The sequence below is a fragment of the Pseudophryne corroboree genome, chromosome 5 (genome assembly GCF_028390025.1).
Source record: "Pseudophryne corroboree isolate aPseCor3 chromosome 5, aPseCor3.hap2, whole genome shotgun sequence".
In the NCBI taxonomy this organism is placed as follows: Eukaryota; Metazoa; Chordata; class Amphibia; order Anura; family Myobatrachidae; genus Pseudophryne; species Pseudophryne corroboree.
Genome location: NC_086448.1, coordinates 451634001 through 451659331, shown reverse-complemented (window position 1 = coordinate 451659331; position 25331 = coordinate 451634001). Strand labels below are relative to the sequence as shown.

Sequence of the window (25331 nt, the reverse complement as noted above, 5' to 3'; positions counted from 1 at the left end):
TTGTTGTATTGCAGCAATTGTCACATACATTAAATGGGCATCAAGCCTATCACAAAAATGGAACATATTCATTTCAGAATTTTACTAAAACTCAGACATAAACTGTTGCAAAAATAGAAGTAATTATAATAAGTAACACTATTACCGTATTATTAAAAAAACGACATGTGAAGCATATTTTAATTTGCAGAAACACTTTGTGCAATGTGGCAAACATATATAAGATTGATGCCTGTTATTTTTAGGACATATGAACACTAAGTAAAAAAAACAAACACATTTTGACCTTTGACTGTGGTCTTAATTTATTTGTTGTTACATACAGTTAATATGTTTTTATTTATTTTTAATGAATCCCACAAAAATAAAATGTGAGCTTTATAGGTTAATCAAGTGGTTCACAAATGTGGTCCTCAAGGGTTTTGAGGATATCCATGATTGTGCACAGGTGAATTCATTATTACCTCAGTCATTTTGATTCAAGCGTCTGTGCTCAGCCATTCACATCCTTCAAACTTTTGAGCTCATTTATCAATGAGTAATACATTTCACTTTGAGTGATAACTTGCACCAGCCAATCAGCTCCTCACTGCCATGTTACAGACTGTGTTTGAAAAATGACAGTTAGGAGCTGATTGGCTGGTGCAATTTATCACTCACAGTGAAATGTATCATTCATTGATAAATTAGCCCATTTGATTCTAAAGCAGGCCATATACCTAAAAATTGATAGTTAAATCTGGCTTATTGGAATTAAAATCTAATAATGTATGGAAGCAAATGACTATTGACCATTTGCTCCCAAACACTTAAAAGCAGACAGAAATGGTCAATCACACAAATTGGTTACATCCATTTGATCTAACCAATTTGTCTGAACAACCTTTTTTTTTTTTTTTTTTGGAGAACATGGTCAATTGTCATTTGCTTTCATACATTACCAGGTTTTCATGCCAACCAGTCAGAGTGGACAATCAATCTTAAGGTGTATGGCCAGTCCGGATACGGCCGACTCTGCTCTATAGCACTGCATGCTAATATGGACAATCTCGTCCATATTGGCCTGCATGCATAAGCGGCGTGGCACCAATTATTAACGAGCGCCGGGCCGCGCATCGTTAATCGTTGGTGCCTACACACTGCACGATATGAACGAGTTCTTGTTCATTAATGAACGAGAACGTTCATATTGTGCATTTTATCTGCCAGTGTGTAGGGCCCTTTAGGGTGCCTTGAGGACCGTGATTGGGAACCTCCGAGTTAATCTATTAAACTGTTACATAGAATGCTAATATTTTATCATCTTCCTTGTAACACCTTGCCTATTTTTGACATAAAAATGAACAGTTTAGTGTTGTCCAAGCTTTTCATTGATGTTTGTCATACAGTATGTTGCATAACTATGCAGATTCCTTTATCTTGCAAGAAATACTGTAAATTACAGAGGTTTCCTAAAAGGCTTTCACCTCTGACTGTACTGTCCTGAACTTGTCTTAGGGGATAATACTGCTTAAACATAATTATTTCCTTGAGCCTATGAGCATATAAATTATACTCTGCAAATTCATTGCATGTATTTTATGTATTTGCGCAGTACCCTATAGAGAAAGCAACTACTTTCTAGACTGATCCCATAGTTATGAGAATATGGCATGTCTTTTTAATGGGAACGGATAAACAACACTGATCTATATCACTGTTAATACATACTGTATGACCAATGTTTGTGAGATACTGACTCAAATTGATCAATATTGTTCATTCTAATCCATAAACTGGTTACCTCCTTGTGTATAAGGTGGCAGCTGCACATTATGGAGGCTCTAATGCAGGAGGTTACACATACAGGATCTTTAGGAATTGAACTAACAACTACAGATGGAGCCCTGCACATCTATCCCTTTAATAGGATGACCTGAGACTGGGCAGTTGGACTTAATCCCCTGCTGTAATGACTTAATCCCCTGCTGTATTGTTCTCTCGGTATTGTATTGCAGCTGAGAACAATATATGAAAGGCTTATGCTAATAAGCCTTGGTGTACCTAGGTGCAGCAGAGAAGCCTAGATGAGCGAGGCTCCATCTGTATTCATGAGTTTGAGTGTGAGTAAAATATATGTGAAATTCCACTTGAACATGAAAATGCACAAATGATGAATGTATTCCTAAGCATTGCCATTTATTTCATAATCTCCTATACAGTATCTATTTCACACAGTAGCGCCAGAAGGCGGGTGCAGGGGGTGCGGCCCGCACCCAGGTGTCACCCTCAGAAGGGGTGACGCCAAAGTGCCGGCTCTTCTGCAGGGACAGGAGCAGAGTGCTGCAGTGTGATAATCCTCTGCAGCACGCGACTCCTGTCACAGAAAAGGAGCCGACACTGTGCGCTGCCTAGTCTCCGGGGCAGCCAGCATCTCCGAGGAAGCTGCACACGCCCCCGGAGTGAAGAAGAGGAGACCTGCGAGGCCACGCCCCCTTTAATTTAGGCCATGACCCATTTTCGGGCAGCCATGGCTCCGGCGAGGTGAGTAATACAGAGTGCGCACCGGGTGTCACCTCACCTGGTGACGCCTCTGATTGCACATGTGTAAAGTACACTTCCTATCACTTAATGGCAAACAGTGGGCTTACGTCACTGATCATTATTATTATTATTATTACATTTTATTTATAAGGCGCCACAAGTGTTTTGCAGCGCCGTACAAAAGACAGTACAGGGAGACAAAACTTAGCATTACAGTAAATAAATAACAAAAATAGAGTACAGGTAACAAAGAGCACCACAATTCTCAAAACATAATACAGCTATTATAACATGAGATTATCTAACATGAAAACATTGTATCTACCAATTGACTATAGCGCACAGCATCAGCTTCATTAGCTATTTAATATTCCGTACTTTAAAGTATTCATACATTTTGTCTTAATACTGTATAATTTCAATGACTTCAGGACGAGCAATAGTAGAATCAATACACATGTACATAATGAAACATACATTTAAGTAAATACTTTGGCATTTCTAACTGAAGAAAAAAAAGTAACTCCTGGATATGAGTGTGAGTTTGTATTTGTGAGTTCTCACTGTGTGCAAGTTCCATTGTTAGTATTGAAATCCATGCAGTCCATCGCCTCAATGTTATTATATCTCTCTCCCTGATTCTTTAAAACTGCAAAAACAAATGTACTGTAAATGTTAAAGAGCCTGTACCTGGTGGCAATTTCCAATGATGTCATTACACAAATGCTTTAATAGACTGGAAATTACAGCGTAAAGATTTTCTTGTATCCGTATACTGCATGCTACCAATTTTTAATATATCGTTACAAATCTGTTTTTATGAATAAAATATTTAAGCATATCATATTCTCAATATTTATGTACCTGAGAAGAAAAACAAAATAATATAATTTAATATGTTTCTATATTGTACTGCATATTTGGTAATTTTAGAAAGGGGGGAAAGAGAAGAAAGACTCTATGTTGGGGCACACTTGGACATTAAAGATAAATTAAAATATAACTTTTATTATTTTACCATATAAAAGAAAGGATGGTGTGACACACAGATTCAATACGACATAAAACTTCACCTAAGAGGGAGTAAGGTTTCTAGGTGTTAACTTTATGCGGGTCTCAATATTCCCTATTACAACACCAACCTTAGCTCTTTGTAATATCCTGTGAACTAGAATGCTCCTCAGGTGAAAATATTTAAAAACAAAGAGATCAGTTGAATCTGAGATTTTCTGAGCACAGGTACTTATAATTCAATCAAAAAGAAAAATCAAGTAATAGTGTGCTCAGATAATGATACTGTAGCTCTCTTTGGTAAGCGCTAGTGGTTATACCTTTAGGTATCGCTTTTCATGCTGCTGGAGAGAGATAAAGCTCTAACTCCCAAAAACTGCTGGTAAATAAGAGTGTGTGGATTACAAAACTCAATGTCTATTCCACGAAGGAGAGGATATAGTAATCTGATATCTCTTATTCAGTCTAATATTAGCATGGAGGTAAGTATTAAGTAACTGTTGAGCTCTTGCGTCAGATTAGTCTGGAGAGAGATAAGGGGGGTCATTCCGAGTTGTTCGCTCGCAAGCGGATTTTAGCAGATTTGCTCACGCTAAGCCGCCGCCTACTGGGAGTGAATCTTAGCATCTTAAAATTGCGAACGATGTATTCGCAATATTGCGATTACACACCTCGTAGCAGTTTCTGAGTAGCTTCAGACTTACTCGGCATCTGCGATCAGTTCAGTGCTTGTCGTTCCTGGTTTGACGTCACAAACACACCCAGCGTTCGCCCAGACACTCCTCCGTTTCTCCGGCCACTCCTGCGTTTTTTCCGGAAACGGTAGCGTTTTTTCCCACACGCCCATAAAACGGCCTGTTTCCGCCCAGTAACACCCATTTCCTGTCAATCAGATTACGATCGCCAGAACGATGAAAAAGCCGTGAGTAAAATTCCTAACTGCATAGCAAATTTACTTGGCGCAGTCGCAGTGCGAACATTGCGCATGCGCATTAAGCGGAAAATCGCTGCGATGCGAAGATTTTTACCGAGCGAACAACTCGGAATGACCCCCAAGGTTTGAAAGATAGTGATATAGGTCATAGGTTTCTCCACCACTTCTGCTCTTTGTTTTCAAGATATAATTACTGCGCCTGATATTCCAAGGAGGTCTCCCATTTAAGTACCGATCAGGCCTGTCACTGCTTTGCTTCCAAGATCAGATGAGATTGGGCGTAGCTAGTGAATTATGGCAGTATTTCTCAGGTGGGAACAAATGAGAGAGTGTGGTTTATGATGTAAGTATCAAAGAAACAACTTTTGCTGTCAATGGTTTCTGCACAGTGCCTCTGTTACCATTGTATTGCAGAGAGCTTGTAAACTGACATATGGATGAGAGAGTACTATAATGGTCTAGTGACAGAAGGGGTGGTCTTCAGTATGCCGGCGGTCGGGCTCCCGGCGACCAGCATACCGGCGCCTGGAGCCCGACAGCCGGCATACCGACACTTATTCTCCCTCGTGGGGGTCCATGACCCCCCTGGAGGGAGAATAAAATAGTGTGGCGCGCGTAGCGCGCCACCATGCCCGTAGCGTGGCGAGCGCAGCGAGCCCACAAGGGGCTCATTTGCGCTCGCCACACTGTCGGTAAGCCGGCGGTCGGGCTCCCGGCGCCGGTATGCTGGTCGCCGGGAGCCCGACCGCTGGCATATCGTAGTGAACCCGACAGAAGAATAGGTTTGGGCACCCCTACTTCTGCTGTCCACTGTCATATATGCTTAATATAGTGGACAGTGGATGAGAGAGACAGGGTATGGTTGCCTATTGAAAAAGTAATGGGTGAAATGGAAACACTTAAAAAGCTAGTTAGGGCACAAGAGAGGTATCCAGACAGTCAGCATTATTTAAAAGATGTGTGTGTTTCACATGTGGGTTGACAAATGTCAAATACAGTATACTGCTCTTTCAATGTGTAACATAACAATTTGCAAATAGAACATGTACAATGAGTTTATAAGTATATAACCTAGAGAAGAAATGCTGATTGCACGTAGAACTGATTCCCACGTTTGGGTCAACGCGCACACAGGATTTTTATCTATATTTCCAAGGTAAGGACTAATATCCAAGGTGATTCATTTAGTAATACTAGGTCACATAGGTTACAGTCAGAATTATAATGGCTGTGATAGCCCAGTAGCTGTATGCAGTATAAAACAAATGAATCAAATAAGCAGCAAGAAAATCTTGTAATACAATGAGAGCCCAAAATGGGCATATACGATACCAGTGGAGCTCGGTGTGGGTCAGACTGTGCACAGTCTGACACCACTGTAGATACAGACAGCCGTTTCGCCAGTAGGTGGCTTGTTCACTCTCTCATCCATATGTCAGTGTACAAGCTTTCTGCAATACGTTAGAAACAGAGGCACTGTGCGGAAACCATTGACAGCAGAAGTACTTTCTCTGATACTTACGTCATCAACCATACTCTCTCATTTGTTCCCACCTGAGAAATACTGCCATACTTCACTAGCTACGCCCAATCTCGTCTGATCTTGGAAGCAAAGCAGTGACAGGCCTGATCGGTACTTGGATGGGAGACCTTCTTGGAATATTAGGTGCAGTAATTATATCTTGAAAACAAAAAGCAGAAGTGGTGGAGAAACCTATGACCTACAGTATATCACTATCTTTCAAACCTTTTCTCTCTCCAGACTAATCTGACATAAGGGCCCAACAGTTACTTAATACTTACCTCCATACTAGGTATTAGACTGAATAAGAGATATTAGATTACTATATCCTCTCCTTCGTGGAATAGACATTGAGTTTTGTAATCCACACACTCTTACTTACCAGCAGTTTTTGGGAGTTAGAGCTTTACCTCTCTCCAGCAGCATGAAAAGCGATACCTAAAGGTATAACCACTAGCGCTTACCAAAGAGAGCTATCATTATCTGAGCACACCATCACTTGATTTTTCTTTTTGATTGAATTATAAGTACCTGTGCTCATAAAATCTCAGATTCAACTAAGATCTTTGTTTTTAAATATTTTCACCTGAGGTGCATTCTAGTTCATGGGATATTACAAAAAGCTAAGGCCGGTGTTGTGATAGGGAATATAGAGACCCGCATAAAGTTAACACCTAGAAACCTTACTCCTTCTTAGGTGAAGTTTTATGTCATATTAAATCTGTGTGTCACACCATCCTTTCTTTTATATGGTAAAATAATAAAAGTTGTATTTTAATTTATCTTTAATGTCCAAGTGTGCCCCAACATAGAGTCTTTCTTCTCTTTCCCCCTTTCAACTGACATTACTGACTCTGGGAGCACCACCAACATATGATATTAAGGTACTCATCCTATGGTTCAATTTGCATATAGCTGGTGTTTTTCAGAGAGACCCTAAAAGTGGAATCTCTGAACCCACAGTCCTGTGTGAAGCCAAACTCCTTCTAGTATTCACTATTTGGTAATTTTGGTAGAAAGACTAGTGGACTCCCAAATTTCAGGATGCTCTACTGAGAGTGTACACCAGCCTTCCAGATTTCTCACCCTCCTCAGTAAAGTGGGCATTCAAGGGGCTTGATGACGTGATTCCTGGTAAACCATTGCCTAGGCTTACAGTGCTGCAGATCAAGGAATTGGGGTGTAAAGTTGTCTGTGTGCAAATCACCACTGGATTCTGGACCTGCAGAAGTGTGTCTTTACTACATTGCTGAACAATGGATGTGGAGGTACTTCCTGTAGAACAAAAACATAATGTAGAGTATAGCAAACACTTCCTACATAAGAAGTGGATGGCAATAATGCAACTTCAACCAACCACATCTACACCCCCCTTTTCAACAAAGAAATAAAGCAGGTATGTGGGTGTAAGACCATGTGACAGGAACAGTATGCAACAGAGAACAAACATAAATGAAAAAAAAGGTTAAGTAACATAGTTCTGGAATTTTAATTTTGGATTAGGCCTAGAAATTCTCCCAGACCTGGTGAGAAAGAAAGGGGCTAGTGGTGTGTCCAGTGTCTGAGTAGGCTAGGACATGGGACTGTCCTGCACCTCAATAGGTGCTTCTTCAGTGGACTTACTATCTATTTTGATGGGTGTTCTGACACCCTCAGTCAAAGTGAGGTGAGATGGAGGTGTTGGCTCACACACCTCTAGGAGGTGGCTTCTGTTGTGCTAATACAAAGCACCATTTTATTGCACCACATAGCTATTGAGCCTGTTGGAAGATCCCTGCACAGTCCAATCTCTGTCAAACTCAACAGGGGCCTGGATGCAAACAGTCTGCACAGGGGACAATGGTCTTAAATAATTGGATATGCCAAAAACAATAAAAACAAATACCGAGCCTAGGCGCTCACAAGTAGTAAGTAAGTAAGTAGTAGTAGTAGTAAGTAGGAAGTGTCCACTTCCCTTTAGGTTCTTAGGTGAGGTGGATCTATGGGTTCTTCCTTTCAGTTTTCGGGATGTATCCATATACATGTAAGAGAACAAAAACATACACCAAGATCCTCGTATATTACTGTAAGGTGATGTTGGTAATCACTCTATAGCTATTTCCATAGAACAGTTTGGATATAACGGGGAATCCCCCCTTCCAAAATACTTACAACAGTGCAAAAGGAAAGTGCATATAAATTCAAGATCTCTGTGGATAATCAATCTGTCACCACGTGAACAAAAGATATCGGGGTTGCCCCCTATGTATGGCACTCACAATTTGCTGATATACAATATGCATGTAAGGTGGGTCTTTCTTTTCCACTCCTTATTTCTAGGCCACGCACATTTTCTCCAAAAGAAATATATCGGAGAAGATGTTGAAGTAAAAAAAGTAATTTTTTATTTACAAACAAACATCAAGATAAAAGCATTGGTGATCATACCCAGGTAGGTAGAGATGAATAGATGGTATGCAGAAAGAATGGGGCCCCATAATTCTGATCTCCTCCAACTCCCACAAGGGTATGTGTTAAAGTCCAGATGCAGGCCTCCCCACCAACGCGTTTCGACGCGTGCCAGGGTCTTTTTCAAGGTGTAAAGGACGCCTGCATTTTTATCCTTATATACCACCCTAATTGCACATGAATTACAGGTGTGTTCCCCTAGGAGAATCCCCCTGGGAAACTGTATGAGTGATAACCTAATTCAATAGTAATGTACCATCCTTTCCCTAATGCATAGTCCCGGGCGGCAAATGACTTCCGTTCTTCCGATACGGAAATTATGTCATCCGCTCGCCCGGAGTCCCGCTCTGATGTCCATAGTGTTCCCTCCCTCCCAGATGTGGAAGTGATGTCATCTGGTCATGTAGGTCCGGCCGCAGGTATCCACGACTATCCTCGCCTCTCCCAAAATGGCCACCATATAACTTAAGTTCGTCACTTGTACTCTTTCATCATTCAATGCCCCACTTCATGTCCATTCTTCCCGGCCGGCGATGTGGATCCCTTGGCCCGGTCTTTTAGTTCCGATACTCAATATCATTTTACTGTTATATCTACGACAAAAATTATGCTTTAACAATATATCCAAGTTATGCAAACATACATAAGAAGGACATGAAACATATAACCCTTTCAATCTTCATAAATATTATGAAAGATATGACTTAAAAATGTGTTTAAAAAACATATATACAAAACATATAAAAAAGGTTACATTTTGAAAAAAAATTTTTATATAAAATCACAGAAACCACTTTATCTCAAAATCCTGGTTTAGCCCTATTGGTGCCAGGGTTTTGTATTTATGTATAAGTTTCATTTCTGACTTTGCCAAACGAATAGTGGTATTTTTATCTCTTTCTGTAGGTTTGATATGTTTAATTCCAAAAAAACCTTTTATATGGCATGGAGAACAATTCTGTGTTGTTTTAAAGTGTGCAGATAGAGAATGTGTCTCAAGGCCATTTTTTATATTTCTCAGATGTTCTCCAAGTCTAACCTTCAAAGGTCTAGTAGTCCGCCCAATGTAAAATTTGTCACAGTCACAGACTATAACCTAAATTACATTGGCGGTATTGCATGTGATAAATTCTGTTATTTTAAATTCACGTCCATTAATCAAAATAGTTTCATACTTTGATGTTGTGCCCCCAGTGATATTACAGCACCCTATGCAGCTGCTGCATCTATAGAAACCCTTTGATCTATTATAGCCAGGTCTTTTAACTTCCGAATTTAAGCTTTTTATTAACTGGGTTTTGATGTTTGCTGACTTCCTATAAATATGTAATTTTTTTTGTAAATGGGGCCCTATAACAGGGTCTAATTTTAATGTAGTCCAGTGTCTTCTGAAGACTTTCTCAATTTCTCTATGGTGGGCATTGCAGTCAGTAATAAATGATATCTCTAGACTTTTCTCTACTGTATTTTTGTCATAACCACAGGACAGGAAACATTTTTTCATATTTTTTGCCTGAAGTTCAAAGACCGAATCTTCAGTGCAGTCACGTCTTAACCTTTTAAATTGGCCTCCTGGGATAGAGTCTAGCCAATTTCTATGGTGGTAACTATCAGCATAGATATATGATGAACAGTCAGTGGGTTTTTGATAAGTTTGTTTACATATATTATTATCTTTAATATAGATGGTTATATCCAAAAAAATCATTTTTGCTACTTCAATATCAAATGTAAATTTAATATTTAAATTGTCTATATTCAAATATACACAAAATTCATCTAGCATATCCCTGCTTCCCTTCCATATAAAGAATATGTCATCTATATAACATGACCACAGTACCAGGTCCGCCCCATAGTTACTATGCCACACAGACTCCTCCCAGAGTCCCAAGAATAAGTTGGCATAGCTTAGGGCCAACCTGGTACCCATGGCCGTACCTGTGAGTTGAATGAAAAACTCTCCTTTAAACAATGAAAATTTATGCTCCAATATAAACCGAATTCCCTTTTTTAAAAATTCTTGCAATAAAGGATCTATATTTGATGATGTTACAAAGCTTTCCACTGCTCTAATCCCTTTATTATGGTCAATAATAGTGTATAGGGAACTTACATCTGCACTAACCATATAATAACCTTCTTCCCACTTAATATTCTGTAATTTATTCAGAATATCACAAGTATCTTTAAGGTGGGATTTATTCAGATATACTAACCATTAGTATATCTGAATAAATCCCACCTTAAAGATACTCGTAATATTCTGAATAAATTACAGAATATTAAGTGGGAAGAAGGTTTATATATGGTTAGTGCAGATGTAAGTTCCCTATACACTATTATTGACCATAATAAAGGAATTAGAGCAGTGGAAAGCTTTGTAACATCATCAAATATAGATCCTTTATTGCAAGAATTTTTAATAAAGGGAATTCGGTTTATATTGGAGCATAAATTTTCATTGTTTAAAGGAGAGTTTTTCATTCAACTCACAGGTAAGGCCATGGGTACCAGGTTCACCCCAAGCTATGCCAACTTATTCTTGGGACTCTGGGAGGAGTCTGTGTGGCATAGTAACTATGGGGCGGACCTAGTACTGTGGTCACGTTATATAGATGACATATTCTTTATATGGAAGGGAAGCAGGGATATGCTAGATGAATTTTGTGCATTTTTGAATATAAACAATTTAAATACTAAATTAACATTTGATATTGAAGTAGCGAAAATGAATTTTTTGGATATAACCATCTATATTAAAGATAATAATATATGTAAACAAACTTATCAAAAACCCACTGACTGTTCATCATATATCTATGCTGATAGTTGCCACCATAGAAATTGGCTAGACTCTATCCCAGGAGGCCAATTTAAAAGGTTAAGACGTAACTGCACTGAAGATTCGGTCTTTGAACTTCAGGCAGAAAATATGAAAAAATGTTTCCTGTCCTGTGGTTATGACAAAAATATAGTAGAGAAAAGTCTAGAGATATCAACAACTACAAACAGAACGGACCTACTATGTACAGATAAAAAAAAATCAAGGAAAAAAATAGTGATTACCAATGGGCATTTATTACTGAATGTAATGCCCATCATTAAGAAATTGAGAAAGTCTTCAGAAGACACTGGACTACATTAAAATTAGACCCTGTTATAGGGCCCCTTTTACCTAAAAAAACAGTACATATTTATAGGAAGGCAGCAAACATCAAAACCCAGTTAGTAAAAAGCATAAATTCAGAAGTTAAAAGACCTGGCTATAATAGATCAAAGGGTTTCTATAGATGTAGAAGCTGCATATGGTGCCGTAATATCAGTGGGGGCACAGCATCAAAGTATGAAACTATTTTGATTAATGGACGTGAATTTAAAATAACAGAATTTATCGCATGCAATACTACCAATGTAATTAATGTTATAGTCTGTGACTGTGACAAATTTTACATTTGGCAGACTACTAGACCTTTGAAGGTTAGACTTGGAGAACATCTGAGAAATATAAAAAATGCCCTTGAGACACATTCTCTATCTGCACACTTTAAAACAAAACACAATTGTTCTTCAGGCCATATAAAAGTTTTTTTTGGAATTAAACATATCAAACCTACAGAAAGAGATAAAAATACCACTATTCATTTGGCAAAGTCAGAAATGAAACTTATACATACATACAAAACCCTGGCACCAATAGAGCTAAACCAGCATTTTGAGATAAAATGGTTCCTGTGATTTTATATAAAAAAATCTTCTTAAAAATGTAACCTTTTTTTATATGTTTTGTATATATGTTTTTATACACATTTATAAGTCATATCTTTCATAATATTTATGAAGATTGAAAGGGCTATATGTTTCATGTCCTTCTTATATATGCTTGCATAACTTTCATATATTGTTAAAGCATCATTTTTGTCGTAGATATAACAGTAAAATGATATTGAGTATCGGAACTAAAAGACCGGGCCAAGGGATACACATCACCGGCCGGGAAGAATGGACAGGAAGTGGGGCATTGAATGATGAAAAGGCCTATAGTTGCTTTTTTTGGCTCTTTGTTCTCTCCAAAGGACCATACTTTGTTTTGACATCACTTCCAGGTCTGGGAGGGAGAGAACACTATGGACATCAGAGCAGGACTCCGGGCGAGCAGATGACATCATTTCCGTATCGGAAGAACGGAAGTCTTTTGCCGCCCGGGACTATGCATTAGGGAAAGGATGGTACATTACTATTGAATTAGGTTATCACTCATACAGTTTCCCAGGGGGATTCTCCTAGGGGAACATACATTCATATTCAATTAGGGTGGTATATAAGGATAAAAATGCAGGCGTCCTTTACACCTTGAAAAAGACCCTGGCACGCGTCGAAACACGTTGGTGGGGAGGTCTGCATCTGGACTTTAACACATACCCTTGTGGGAGTTGGAGGAGATCAGAATTATGGGGCCCCATTCTTTCTGCATACCATCTATTCACCTCTACCTACCTGGGTATGGTCACCATTGCTTTTATCTTGATGTTTGTTTGTAAATATAAAATAACTTTTTTTACTTCAACATCTTCTCCGATATATTTCTTTTGGAGAAAATGTGCGTGGCCTAGAAATAAGGAGTGGAAAAGAAAGACCCACCTTACATGCATATTGTATATCAGCAAATTGTGAGTGCCATACGTAGGGGGCAACCCCGATATCTTTTGTTCACGTGGTGGCAGATTGATTATCCACAGAGATCTTGAATTTATATGCACTTTCCTTTTGCACTGTTGTAAGTATTTTGGAAGGGGGGATTCCCCGTTATATCCAAACTGTTCTATGGAAATAGCTATAGAGTGATTACCAACATCACCTTACAGTAATATACGAGGATCTTGGTGTATGTTTTTGTTCTCTTACATGTATATGGATACATCCTGAAAACTGAAAGGAAGAACCCCTAGATCCACCTCACCTAAGAACCTAAAGGGAAGTGGACATATGTACTTGTGAGCGCCTAGGCTCGGTATTTATTTTTATTGTTTTTGGCATATTCTTCTGTGTGGAACTGTTGTGATTCCATATCAAATATATTGCTCAGGCTGCACCACATTAGCGCACAGAGGTGCCTCAAAATCTTTTATAGTTGTTAAATGATTAAATGTTTTATTATGAGTGGTTTTGAACTGCAACCTGGAATTCTGCAGAGCATCTTGCCTGTTCTCAGCTTGTAATCTAAATTTGAACTTGGTGGTGGGAATGATGATGTAGGTGCATTGGATAGAAGGCATTAAGCAGCAGAGAGAAGTCCATCTCTCAGAGTATTTGTCAAATTGATGAGCACCATAAACTATCTCTATAACATTTGTGTAACAGGTGCTTTGCAGAGCAGACTGACCATTTTGCTTGTCCATTTGGACTGTTGATAGTGAGGACTGTTGGTTGCATATGAGATTTCCCATTCACTGGTGAAAGTCTGGAACTCATCACTCATGATCTTCATGGCACTGTCAATAAGTACTTTGCACGATATGCCAAGTGTAGAAAAGTGTCTTTGTTATATTGATGACTGTGGCACTTGTCAGTTTTGGAAGATGATCTATCTTGAACCAACTGAAATATGAATCCCCTAACACAAGGTGCTCCTGTCCCCTCCATTCAAAGAGATCTGCAATAACAATGGTCTATGGGAGGCCAGGAACATCATAGAGAATTAATGGTACCTTGGCATGATGGGCCCACAAAGCTTTGCAGGGGGCTCAGGCAGCGACAACCTGCTCAATGTCAGCAGCCATAGAAGGCCAAAACATGGCATCCTTAGCCCACCACATGGTGGACTCACAACCGGGATGTTTCTTTTGGGCCTACTGAGCATGAAATCCTAAAAGGGCACAAGGTATCAGTGACATGGAGGTCCTTTCCACATTTGTACACTACATCCAGATGGCTCCTTTGGAGCTTGAGCATGAAATGTTGCATTTGTGCTGAGGTAGTATGCAAGGGTTTACAGAGAACAGTAAACAGTGGTTGGTAGTCTGTCTATATCAGCGCTGGATGCCCATAGATGAACTTGTGAAACTTTTGACAAGCAAATACTAGACCAACAGTTCCTTTTCAATCTGAGTGTAATGGAATTCAGGGCCCTAAAAGCAAAACTGATGGGTGTATTACGCTGTATGCAGAGAGCACCAAAACCTTGCTGGGAGGTATTGGCAGAGATCATAACAGGAACATGCACATCAAAAATTGTAACACATGGCTGGAAGTGAGCATAGCATTGAGGTAAGAAATAGCAACAGCATGGCAGTCTAACCAACCCCACTTAATGTCGTTGTGCAAAAGCTGGCTGAGTGGGGTATGACCTCACTGCAGAAATTTTTAGTTGGTTGGTCATAACCAAAAAGTGCTGAAGGCTCAGCTTATGTGTGGGGGTAGGAGTGTGTTGGATATCATGTGTCTTGGCACGATCCACCTTAACACAGTTGAAATTAAAAGATGGCCAACATATGGGACTTCAATGACTCTGAAATATTACTTATTGGGGATTAACTGAATGTTGATTTCACCGATTCTTTGGAGGACCTTGTGAAAGCTCATGTCATGTTGTTTCATGGTTTGATCCCAAACGAGGATGTCATCCACAATGATTTCACAAGGGTATTCCACGAAGAGATGCACATACAATGTTGAAATGCTTCCCTGCCAGTGTATGTGACATAGGGAATTTGGAGTAAGACTTACCTGCCCACAAGTATCATGAATTTAGTAAGCATGGATGATTCCTTGTCCAATGTGAGCTGCCAGCATCCAGAGTGGTAAATATCTTTGCATTTAGCATATCAGCTATTACTTGCTCCCACTGAGGGGGTGATGCGGTCTTACCAGTGTTTTGTTCAGATGCACAGAGTCAATGCAGATGTGTACCAACCCATCTTTTATTACTTCAGCAACCATAGCCAACACCCCTCAGGGTGGCTTCTACCACTGGAGCAATGATGTCCAATGTTGTCATGCGATTTAACTCCTCTATCACTTTTTCTTATTCCAATGTTTTTACAATTTACAACAGATCAGCAAAGTCTTTAACTCTGGAACATCCTGTTGAATGACATGCACATCAGCACTTAAAGTTATAAACCCCTGATTTTATGAGGTCTGACAAACCTAGGAGTAGTTTGACTTTACGGTCTACTACATGAAACTGAGGTGGGAAATTTGTGCATTGCATGGTGGTCAAACCCCTGGTCTTGATTATCAGGTCACCATAAGCAAGTGGATTCAGAGTGAGTACAGTCAATAAGTGTTTTGGGGTTTGCATGCTGGAGAAGTTCATGTGGCATGATGTTACACATGCCACCAGTATAAATTTGTATTTTAATGGCATTATTTGTCCCCTTATCCATTATGGTAATAAATACGTCATCCTTTTTGGTCCTGAGGTCAATACTCTCGCAATGGAGACCAGTGTCATGAGGTGTTTTCAGGAGGAGCATCTGCAGTGCAGTGGGCTGCTGTGCAGTGTAAGGTTGTCTGTCATGAGCTGTAGGCTTAGACTTGTACCAGTGTGCAAAATTATTACGTTTGCTACAAGCATTGCATAGTTTTTTGAAAGCAGGATATTTGTGGCATTCATCGGCATGGCAGCCACCACAATTCACACAGTGTGGTTGTTACTGCACAAGTTGCTGGAGGTTGCATACTGTATATCAGACTCTCTTCGAACTCCATTACACTGTCATTGGATTGCCCATGCAGCATGCACAATTGTATTTCTCACTTGCTAATGCACCAGGTATGTATCACAGGTTCAACCCTAATTAGGTCGACCACTATTGGTCAACATGGTAACAAGGTCGATATGGTGAAAAGGTCAACATTGGAAAATGTCAACATGTCAAGTTGTCACAACATTTTTTTTTTTTCATTTCTTAGATGTAGTTTTTACTGTTACAGCACATGCGATCCCAATTAGTGTAACACTTCATTCGCCATGTTTCGGGCAGGGTTCTATTCCCAGTCATGGTCCACGTGAATGGTAAAGTATGAAAAAGTTGTAAAAAAGGAAAAAAAAACACAAAAAAGCTGAGTCGACCATATGTGTTGATCATTTGCACCTGTCAACCTTTTTGTACCTGTTGACCATAAGTACTGTTAACTTTTTACAGGATATCCAGATAATGCAGGGAATTACAGGAATCACCATAATTTTAGCCCCCTGAGAACACGTGATTCATGGAATTTCCCATCATGGGGACGGAGCCTAAAGATGCGGATGCCTGGCTCCACCTCCAAAGTCCCCAGCTGCTTCTACTCTCTCTGCTTCTCCCGGAAAAGAGCTTTAGAATGTTGGCAAGTATGCAGTGTACTGCTCTGCCTGAGAGGCATGTCATAAAAATACTCTACAGTACATCAAAACGTAATCAAGCCCTAAAGCAGTTACAGATTTGCAGTACAGTATATTGCATTTATTTCAGTTATTGCTCAGTAAGATCTAGTTGATGAGAGCATACTGTTATTTTTCATATAAATGGCCATGAGAAACCTTATTTGATAATGCATGTAACCATAGGGATCATTGCTGCAGACATATTAAGCTTGGAGAAGTTATAGAGTGGAAGGTGACAATGCAACAGCCATTCAGCTCCTAACTTTCATTTTACAAACCCAGCCTGTAACTTGTCAGGAGCTGATTTGCTGGTGGGTTATCACCTTCCACTTTATCACTGCTCCAGGCTTAATAAATCTGCCCCATTGTGCCTTAAGACCAAAGCAGGGAAAGGGCATTGATGATCCCATTTGAATATACAATACAGGGATGGACTGGGCCACATGGACAGTGGTTAAGTCCCTGCTGCACCAGACCCACCCACCCCCCTTTGCCAGGCCAGTTTACCCTGCCTGTTGGGTCGGCCTGCCCTGACTACTGCCCACAGCCGTTTGGTGCGTCTGCTCATCCGGTTGCTGGACTTCCGACACTCAGCGGATAATTTATAAGGTACTCCAGCTCGTTAACGCATATCTCTCTTCAACTAATCGTAGCTGCAACCCAATGCATTAAAGCATGCAGACATGGGCAATAGGTAAAAAAAAGGTAAAAAAAAAATACAATGCCTTTGGAACAAAACATTCTTCAATCTTCACAATCAAAATAGGTATACTGTAGTGAATAACAGATGCAGCGTTTATGAGATCAAATAAATCTCTAAAATACAAATGAACACCAAATGACCTGCGCTAGATTGCGCTATATAAGAGAAAAAATTAATTTGCTTCAATGTATGTTTGTAATATATTTATTTTTTATATTTAATATACCTAAACCTCAATAATATACAAACAAATAATACATTCATAAAATGAAAATGTTCTAATGGTATATTAGATAGGTGTATAAGATATAAAAAACTATATATATATATTACAAACATACTGAAGCAAATTCATTTTCTCTTATATATAGTGCAATCATCACAGGCCATTGTTTGATGGTCAAGAGGTCCATGTCAGAGAAGAAATGTGATCTTTGTGACTTTTTCTATGGAATGATTGCTGATGCCAGACTATATGGTTTGAGATTTTTAGCCTCAAGAGTTTCTTGAGTTTACGAAAATGGTGGGTAAGTTCTGTATGCATTAACATCTTATTAATGAGATATGTCAGAGGAGAATAGTCTGACTACAGTAGTTCAAGCTGACAGAACAAAGACCAGAATCTCTAAAGCATGACCCTACTTACCTTTCCCATATTCCCATATCTATGATGTCACCATTGCTATACCAAAAAATACAAGCATATCAAATAGCTAAGAAATTTGTAATTAAAGTCAGAACTAAAGAGAATTACATGAGTCTTACAATGAATATACAATATTAAAGCTTTGTATAAAATTAATGCAAAGTAGAGACGTAAATGATTTGCAAGTATAACTAGTCAAACTGTGATAAATTATTCAGCTCAAGATCAAAAGACAAAAAGTTATTGCATAATAAAAAGTGAGAATTTATCATTATTCAGAGTAAATAGTGTTAGGAACAGTGGATTCAGATATTAATGCAGTTTTGTTCTTAAGCTTATCATTTATTAATAATATGCTAGAACAATAAATTCCATCATGCAAGAACCTTGAAAGAAAGAATATTGAAAGAACAAAGCAACACAATACACAGTAAGCAGAAAGGAGTTTATACCTTAGCAAAGAGCTCAGGACACAAGATGCCAGGAGTCCCTGTTCTCCTTAGTAGAAGAAGAAATTATATTTCAGGAGTTCTGTATATGGTTTGCAGGACTAGCAGAAGTAAGTGACTACCATATGTAGTATCATAATGATCTAGGAAGAGTACATTAGGTCGTAATGTACAGTGGTTTATTAATATACACATTAGCTTTGGGATTTTCTCAAGCCATGAGCACTACACCCCGTACATTCCGCAAGGATCATCGTCAACTGTTTTAATGTATACTTATACCGCTTTCACATCTCCAATGCCGGATCCCACCCGGGAATTGGAAACAGGTCCTTCCCGGGTGGGATCCGGCATCGGAGGCTGCTTGCTGGCATCCCGGCCTGGCAATTTGCTGGGTTGGTTGCCATAGTGGTGGTGGGCAGAGCCGGCAGCAGGGGTGGGGGTGGAGGCGGCACTGGGAATGAGCTCTCATCCGGGAATTTGGATATGGACCTTTCACACTGCACACTGACCCGTGTTGACCCGGCAATATGCCAAGTCGATACCGGGTTATTTGTGCGATGTGAAAGGGGTATTAGTTTACTTCTCCATTAAGAGAAAAACCCCTATGAATTACTTCAGGATGCACATTTTAGGATTTGGACAAATCAGTCTTTTTAGCAAGACAGACATTCAATTAAATCCCCAGCAATAATGCAACCAAATCCAAACTTTTACAATACCAAGCATAGAGTTGTTTCACATAGTTAAACATTACTATTATCTTTAATTTAGATGGTGCTACTAGGTTTCCACAGTGCCTTACAAAGTACATAAAAAAAGAGCATAGCAAGAAAATAGTGACTTATAGTACAAAATGTGCAGGACAAGCACATTGCGGCATCAGTGGTCACTGTAACACTCAAATAAGCAGCAGTGTGGCAAAACCCAAGGGTTAGGCCTGTTATAGGGAGCATGGAATACACTATAGTTTAAGTAAGAGAAGGCAAAGCACATGAGGAGAGAAGGCACTGCTCGTGAAAGTTGACATTCTAAAGGGGAGGTGCAGAAAGATGATACAGATGGAGTGACCATGGACAGAGGGTTAGGAGGAGAGTTGGCTGGGTTTGATGAAGAAGTAAATCTTAAGAGCCTGTTTGAAGTTTTGTAAAGAGGTGGAGAGTCTGATATAGAGAGGGAGGGAATTCAGAGGTAGGGAGCAACACAGGTAAAATCTTGGAGGTGGGGGTGGGAGGAAGTATTCAGTTGGCAGAAGAGGCAGTATGCATTAGTGGATAGAAGAGGGTGGGCTGGAGTATGCAGGGAGATGAGGACAGAGATGTGAGAGGAATGGGTGAGAGCTTTTAAGCTAGATGAAAAGCTTGAATTGGGTTCCGAAGGGGAAGGGGAGCCAATGTAGTGCTTGTAGGAGAGAGGAGGCAGAAGTCAGGGATGCCAAACAGGAGGAGGTTACAGTAGTCCAATCTTCAGATGACCGTTGAATGGATGAGGATCTTAGTAGCATCCAGGGTGAGATAGGGTATGATACTAGAAATATTGCTGATATGGAAATGGCAGGACTACAAAAGGTACTGAATGTGTGGTTGGAATGAGAGGAAGGAGTCAAGGATAATGCAAAGACTTGCATGTATTTATGTTTTTACATACACGGTAAATACAAGTTGCTTTTGCACATGGCCCACAAATTCTGGACACCATTAATTGTACACCACAATTTCAATTTGAGCTAGGACATGCACCTCCCAAATCGAATCTCTTTACAAATTTTACAATTGAGCCACATGCAGTGTATCATTGTTTTGCCAAGATGCAAAGTTAGCAATTTTTAATTATTTTCTCCCAACTGTGAAACAGCCCCTTATTGTGCTGGAAACTTACACTTGGCTGTCATCTTCCCAATCTTTACTCCACTGATGTGCTGGCAAGTGCTATGTTATCCCTGTATAGACGTTGCAGTGAATCCAGCTCCAAAAAGTCCATTAATAAAAAGCTAAAGAAAACAAATAACAACTCAACCTACACTTCTAGATATAGATTAATTACAATGTATTATCTACAGTATATGAACAGTCTACTGCAAGAAAATAATTCGGAACCAGAGGATTTAAAACCCTTTTGGCTTATGATGCACATCATGCCTTTGATAAAACAGGAAAAAAATATAGTTTCGGAGAAAGACTCAGTTCTTCCCACTAACAACACAAAGTGCACAGATTGAGATATTCTGGATCCTTTAGAAAACTAGGTGGAAAATATCATGATGGCGTTAAACAATTTGCAATCATAATCGTTCCACAGTAGAATCAACAGCTTTATTCTCAATGTCCTAGGACAGAGAAAATATTATCAAAAATGATTAGGGACACAGAGGACTACCTTGGTTTGGTTTTTAAGTAAATTATTCTATTTCAAAGTGGATAGAGATCCTGCTATGGAATTTCAAAAAGATATCAGGGCTCTGTTGAATAAAGTATATGTAGAGGGGGCAATTCCTAGAGAAGAAATTGTTTTGTGCTCTGTTATCACCATCTATTACCATTACCCAAAATTCACAAAAACATCAGAAATTTATGGGTGTGTCCAGGGGCGCCGACAGCTGTGGTGGGACCAGGTAATGGTAGGGGGCGTGGTCAATGCGGGGAGTTGTAGCCAGCTCCCCTACATTAGAAATGTAAAAAAATATCAGACTCATTGCGGCCTTAAAAGCGGGTGAGCGCTGTACAGCGGCGGGCGCTGGCAGGAGGAATGTTGTGTGCCAGCAGGTGTGATTGCTCAAACCTCACCCCCACCCACCTCACACAGAGAGAGAGAGAAGTGACTGCTTCTGCAGCTGCCTCTCTCCCCAGGTCAGCACACAGCAGTGTGACTGCTAGGATGGGGAGAGAGCCTCCTGCAGCAGCAGCAGTCACTGCTCTCTCTCCCTGTCACAAGTACTGGTGGTGTCTACAAAGTTGGAGGCTGGGGCAGCAGGAACTGTGCCAGTCCAACAGGCCCGGGCCCAGGTAAAGAGGACCCACTACCACCCTCTCAGCACCAATGTCTTAGTATTTCAGATATAGGGTGTCACATCTAATCTGTCTTACCATCCATTTCTTCCAACCTCAGCTCACTTCCCTGAGATCAAACTTAAAAGATCAGCCACCCATCAGCCGGAAAGTAGTCAAAAGTTTGAAAATAACAATGTTGACATTCTTGATGTCAACACCACAATGTCAACAGTTATGATGTTGACATTGTTAAAATATTAACAGGCAACATATCAACATTCTCAGAAAGTAAGCCTAGGATGGGGATTCCTGAGGAGAAGGGTACCCCCAGTAGAGGGATCCACCATCTCCAGGGCACCCCAAGGCTGGGGCTGGAGCCTGAGGCTATCCCCCTCACCACTGGGCTGTGGGTGTCGAGTTCATAGTCCTTTAGTGAAATATTGTCTTTTACAAGAGGGTTACAGGCCCCAGCAAGCCTCCCCACATGCTGGTACTTGGAGAACCACAAGTACTAGCAGACATGGCATTAAGGGCGGATGGTACCTATAGTCCCCCTGTAAAATAAATATTAAAATAAAGACATAATACTGATTGTTTAAGCTCTTTAAGTTCATTTGCAAGCCTGCCACCCATCCAGGACTTCCATGGCAACTTCACCTGGGGGCGGCAGATCTTTTGGAATTGCCGTCCCTGCCCTACCATTGCCGTACTCTGCATTTATGTCAGACGGGGGCTGCATCCTTCGGGTGCATGCCCCACCTCCACCATTGCCAGTCCCGCTACAATTGCCCACCACCACCTGCTGCCACTGCCCACCGCCATCTGCTTCCACAATGCCCTCTGCCACGTCTGCTGCCATGTGCTCCGCCTCTCCCCACCACCACCTTCAGGATGCTCGGCCGCCTCCACCATGACCACTGGATCCTGCCTCCACCTCCCGCTGCCACCATGCCCTCTACCGACAGCCTGCCATCTGCATGAGGGAGATGTCAAACATATTAGTGCACCCAATTGAAGTTGCCTGCATTACACCCCTGTAATCGGCAAATGCGCAGGCACAACAAGTTGAAATTCCCTATTTCTAAAAATTGGGCAAATTTTACTGAATTAAAAAGAACTGTAACTTTCTGATAATTTTTTAACCCCAAAAGGCCCTAAACTGAAATAAGATCTACATAACAAAACAAAACCCAAGTCTTAACTCATCCTCTACCCTGAGTTATGCTTTCCTAAAAATCCCCCGTAGAGTACAGCAGAATTGTGTCAGTTTTGCCCAAACAGGAAGTGGTAGTAAAAAAACTTAAAGTTTAAACTTTAGATTACTACCAATTACTTATTTTTTTTTGCGCTGAAAGGCATGCTGCATCTGGCAACAGTTCTACATGTCCCTTCCAAATTTCAACTCAGTACATCCAAAAGCTTTTGAGGTGCAGCCCTTCATACACCAAGTACCCATCTCAGAAATCCCCTTTAGGAGAATTAAAATTATTTGATTCAGCCGTAACATAAGGGGCCGAACGTGCCGGACTGCAAGGTATTTATTTTGATGTTTATTTCTGTTTTTCTGCACAGTAAAACTGGTTGAGGCCAGTTGCACCAAACCAACAGATTTTTGTGATCTGTCACTTGCTGCATTCTGCCATCTAAACCAGGAATGGGTACCGGTACCCCTGACCCTGTTACAAAGTGGAGAATGCGAGCATGGTCTGCACATAAGTGAAGGGAGCAGCAGTTTTGAGAACCCCGCAGAAAGATGGTCTTTGCCTGGACTGAAGCTAAAGATATGGCACGGAGGACAAAACTGCAGGTGCAATACTCTGCAGATGCTTTTTCACAGTGTGACATGCTGGGAGCTGCAGTGCCTCCCACACAGAAGCAAGTCTAATGCTTTTTCTGCATGATTGTGGAAACCTGTACAGTTAAAGGGCCAGACCCACCCTTTTTGGAAACCAGTATTGATACCTGTCCAGGGTTAAAGTGGCTACAAAATTGCTAGAAAAACCTGACAACATGGAGGATGTAACTCAATTGGAGGCTGAGGAGAAATGGAGGCAACAGTACCAAGACCATGAGATTCTTAAAGAGATGGTGCAGCATCTCACAGCACAGCCTGGAAATGCTTCCACAAATGTTCCAGCCAGCTCCATATGGGCTTGTCATTTCATTCAAATAATGACAGAGACTGTTACGGTCCTTCAAATATCGACTGAGACATGTTTGAGAGGATGGACGAGCAGGAGAGGTGGCCTAAAGAACAGTAGGCCTGCTTGCGGGATCCCTTTCTCTCAGGCAAGCCTCAAAAAGCTTATTTTGATTTAAGCATTGCAGAGGCTCTAGACTATGAAAAACAAATGAAAAATTCTGACTCGACTGGGAATTACACGGTCGGTCAGAGCGCAATGTGTGCATCGCTGGTGTACTACATGGAAAAACCTCCCTGCTCATAAATGCATGACCTCATCCAACCAGAGACATTAACTGGACCCCAGATGGTGGAAAGAGTTGTCATGGACTGTTAATGAGGAGAGGGCAGGGGTGCTTGGGGGAAGGATGGTTAGAAGGCTGGAGGAGATTTTGAACTAGGAGCCTTTGGGGGAGGGTTTAGCTAGAAACTACGGGTCATGCAGTGAGAATAGTGGGGATGGTGGTAGTAAACAAAATGGGGGAGGAGTAGGGGGGAGGAAAAAAGCGGCCGGTAAGGGTACTAACATGGGTACTAAAAGAGGTTTTATCAAAACACTAACTAATAACGATTACAGGTCATCGTTGCTACATAAGGTGAATGATGTCACTAACACAAGGGGAAACACTTATTTTAGTTGTATGTATGTAAACGCTAGATGCGTTACAGGTAAAATGGGCGAACTAGAAATACTTGCAGCAAGTAAACAGTGTGATATTATAGGCATTACTGAAACTTGGTGGGACAAATCTCGTGATTGGACAGTCAATCTAGAGGGTTATACACTGTTTAGGAGAGACAGACTAAATAAACGGGGTGGAGGGGTATGTCTTTATGTAAAACCGTTTTTAAAACCTGATATATATGAAGATATGTAGGAGGGGACTGTAGACACTGTTGAGACGTTATGGGTAGAAATTGCAAGTGGGGAAAAGGGAATAAAAAGGTTAGTATTGGGGTTATGCTACAGGCCACCTGGTATTAATTTATCTGATGAGGAATTGTTACTTAAGCAAAGTGAAAGAGCAGCAGGAGTAGAAGACATAGTAGTGATGGGATATTTTAACTACCCAGAGAAGAATTGGATAAACGATTCATGTGACACTGCTAGGGGTAATATGTTTTTAAACACACTGAATGATAACTTCTTAGTTCAACTAATCGAGAAACCTACCAGGTACAATGCAATCTTAGACCTGGTATTAACAAACAATGGGAATTGGTATCAAGTATTATGGTAGGGGAGCCCATAGGAAACAGCGACCACAATATGGTCACATTCAATATCAGTTTTCATAAGCAGTCCTATACTGGCTCAACTAGGACTCTAAACTTTAGAAAAGCCAACTTTGACATGATGAGGGAAGCTTTAAGATCAATGGGAAATTTTGTTTCTAGGTAAAAATACTATGGAAAAATGGGATGTATTAAAATCACTGCTAGCTAAAAATACTCTAAAATGTATTCCTACGAGCAGCAAAAAAAGGAATAATAATCAAAAACCAATGTGGCTTAACAAAAAGATAAAGGAACTTATGGGCAAGAAAAGGTGTGC

General features: G+C 40.3%; 2 pseudogenes; one reads left to right on the top strand and one right to left on the bottom strand.

Moving 5' to 3' along the window:
• Nucleotides 1–4655: 4655 nt before the first annotated feature.
• Nucleotides 4656–4774, bottom strand: LOC134930278 (5S ribosomal RNA; annotated as a pseudogene).
• Nucleotides 4775–6027: 1253 nt separating this feature from the next.
• On the top strand, nt 6028–6146 carry LOC134929777 (5S ribosomal RNA; annotated as a pseudogene).
• Nucleotides 6147–25331: the final 19185 nt, after the last annotated feature.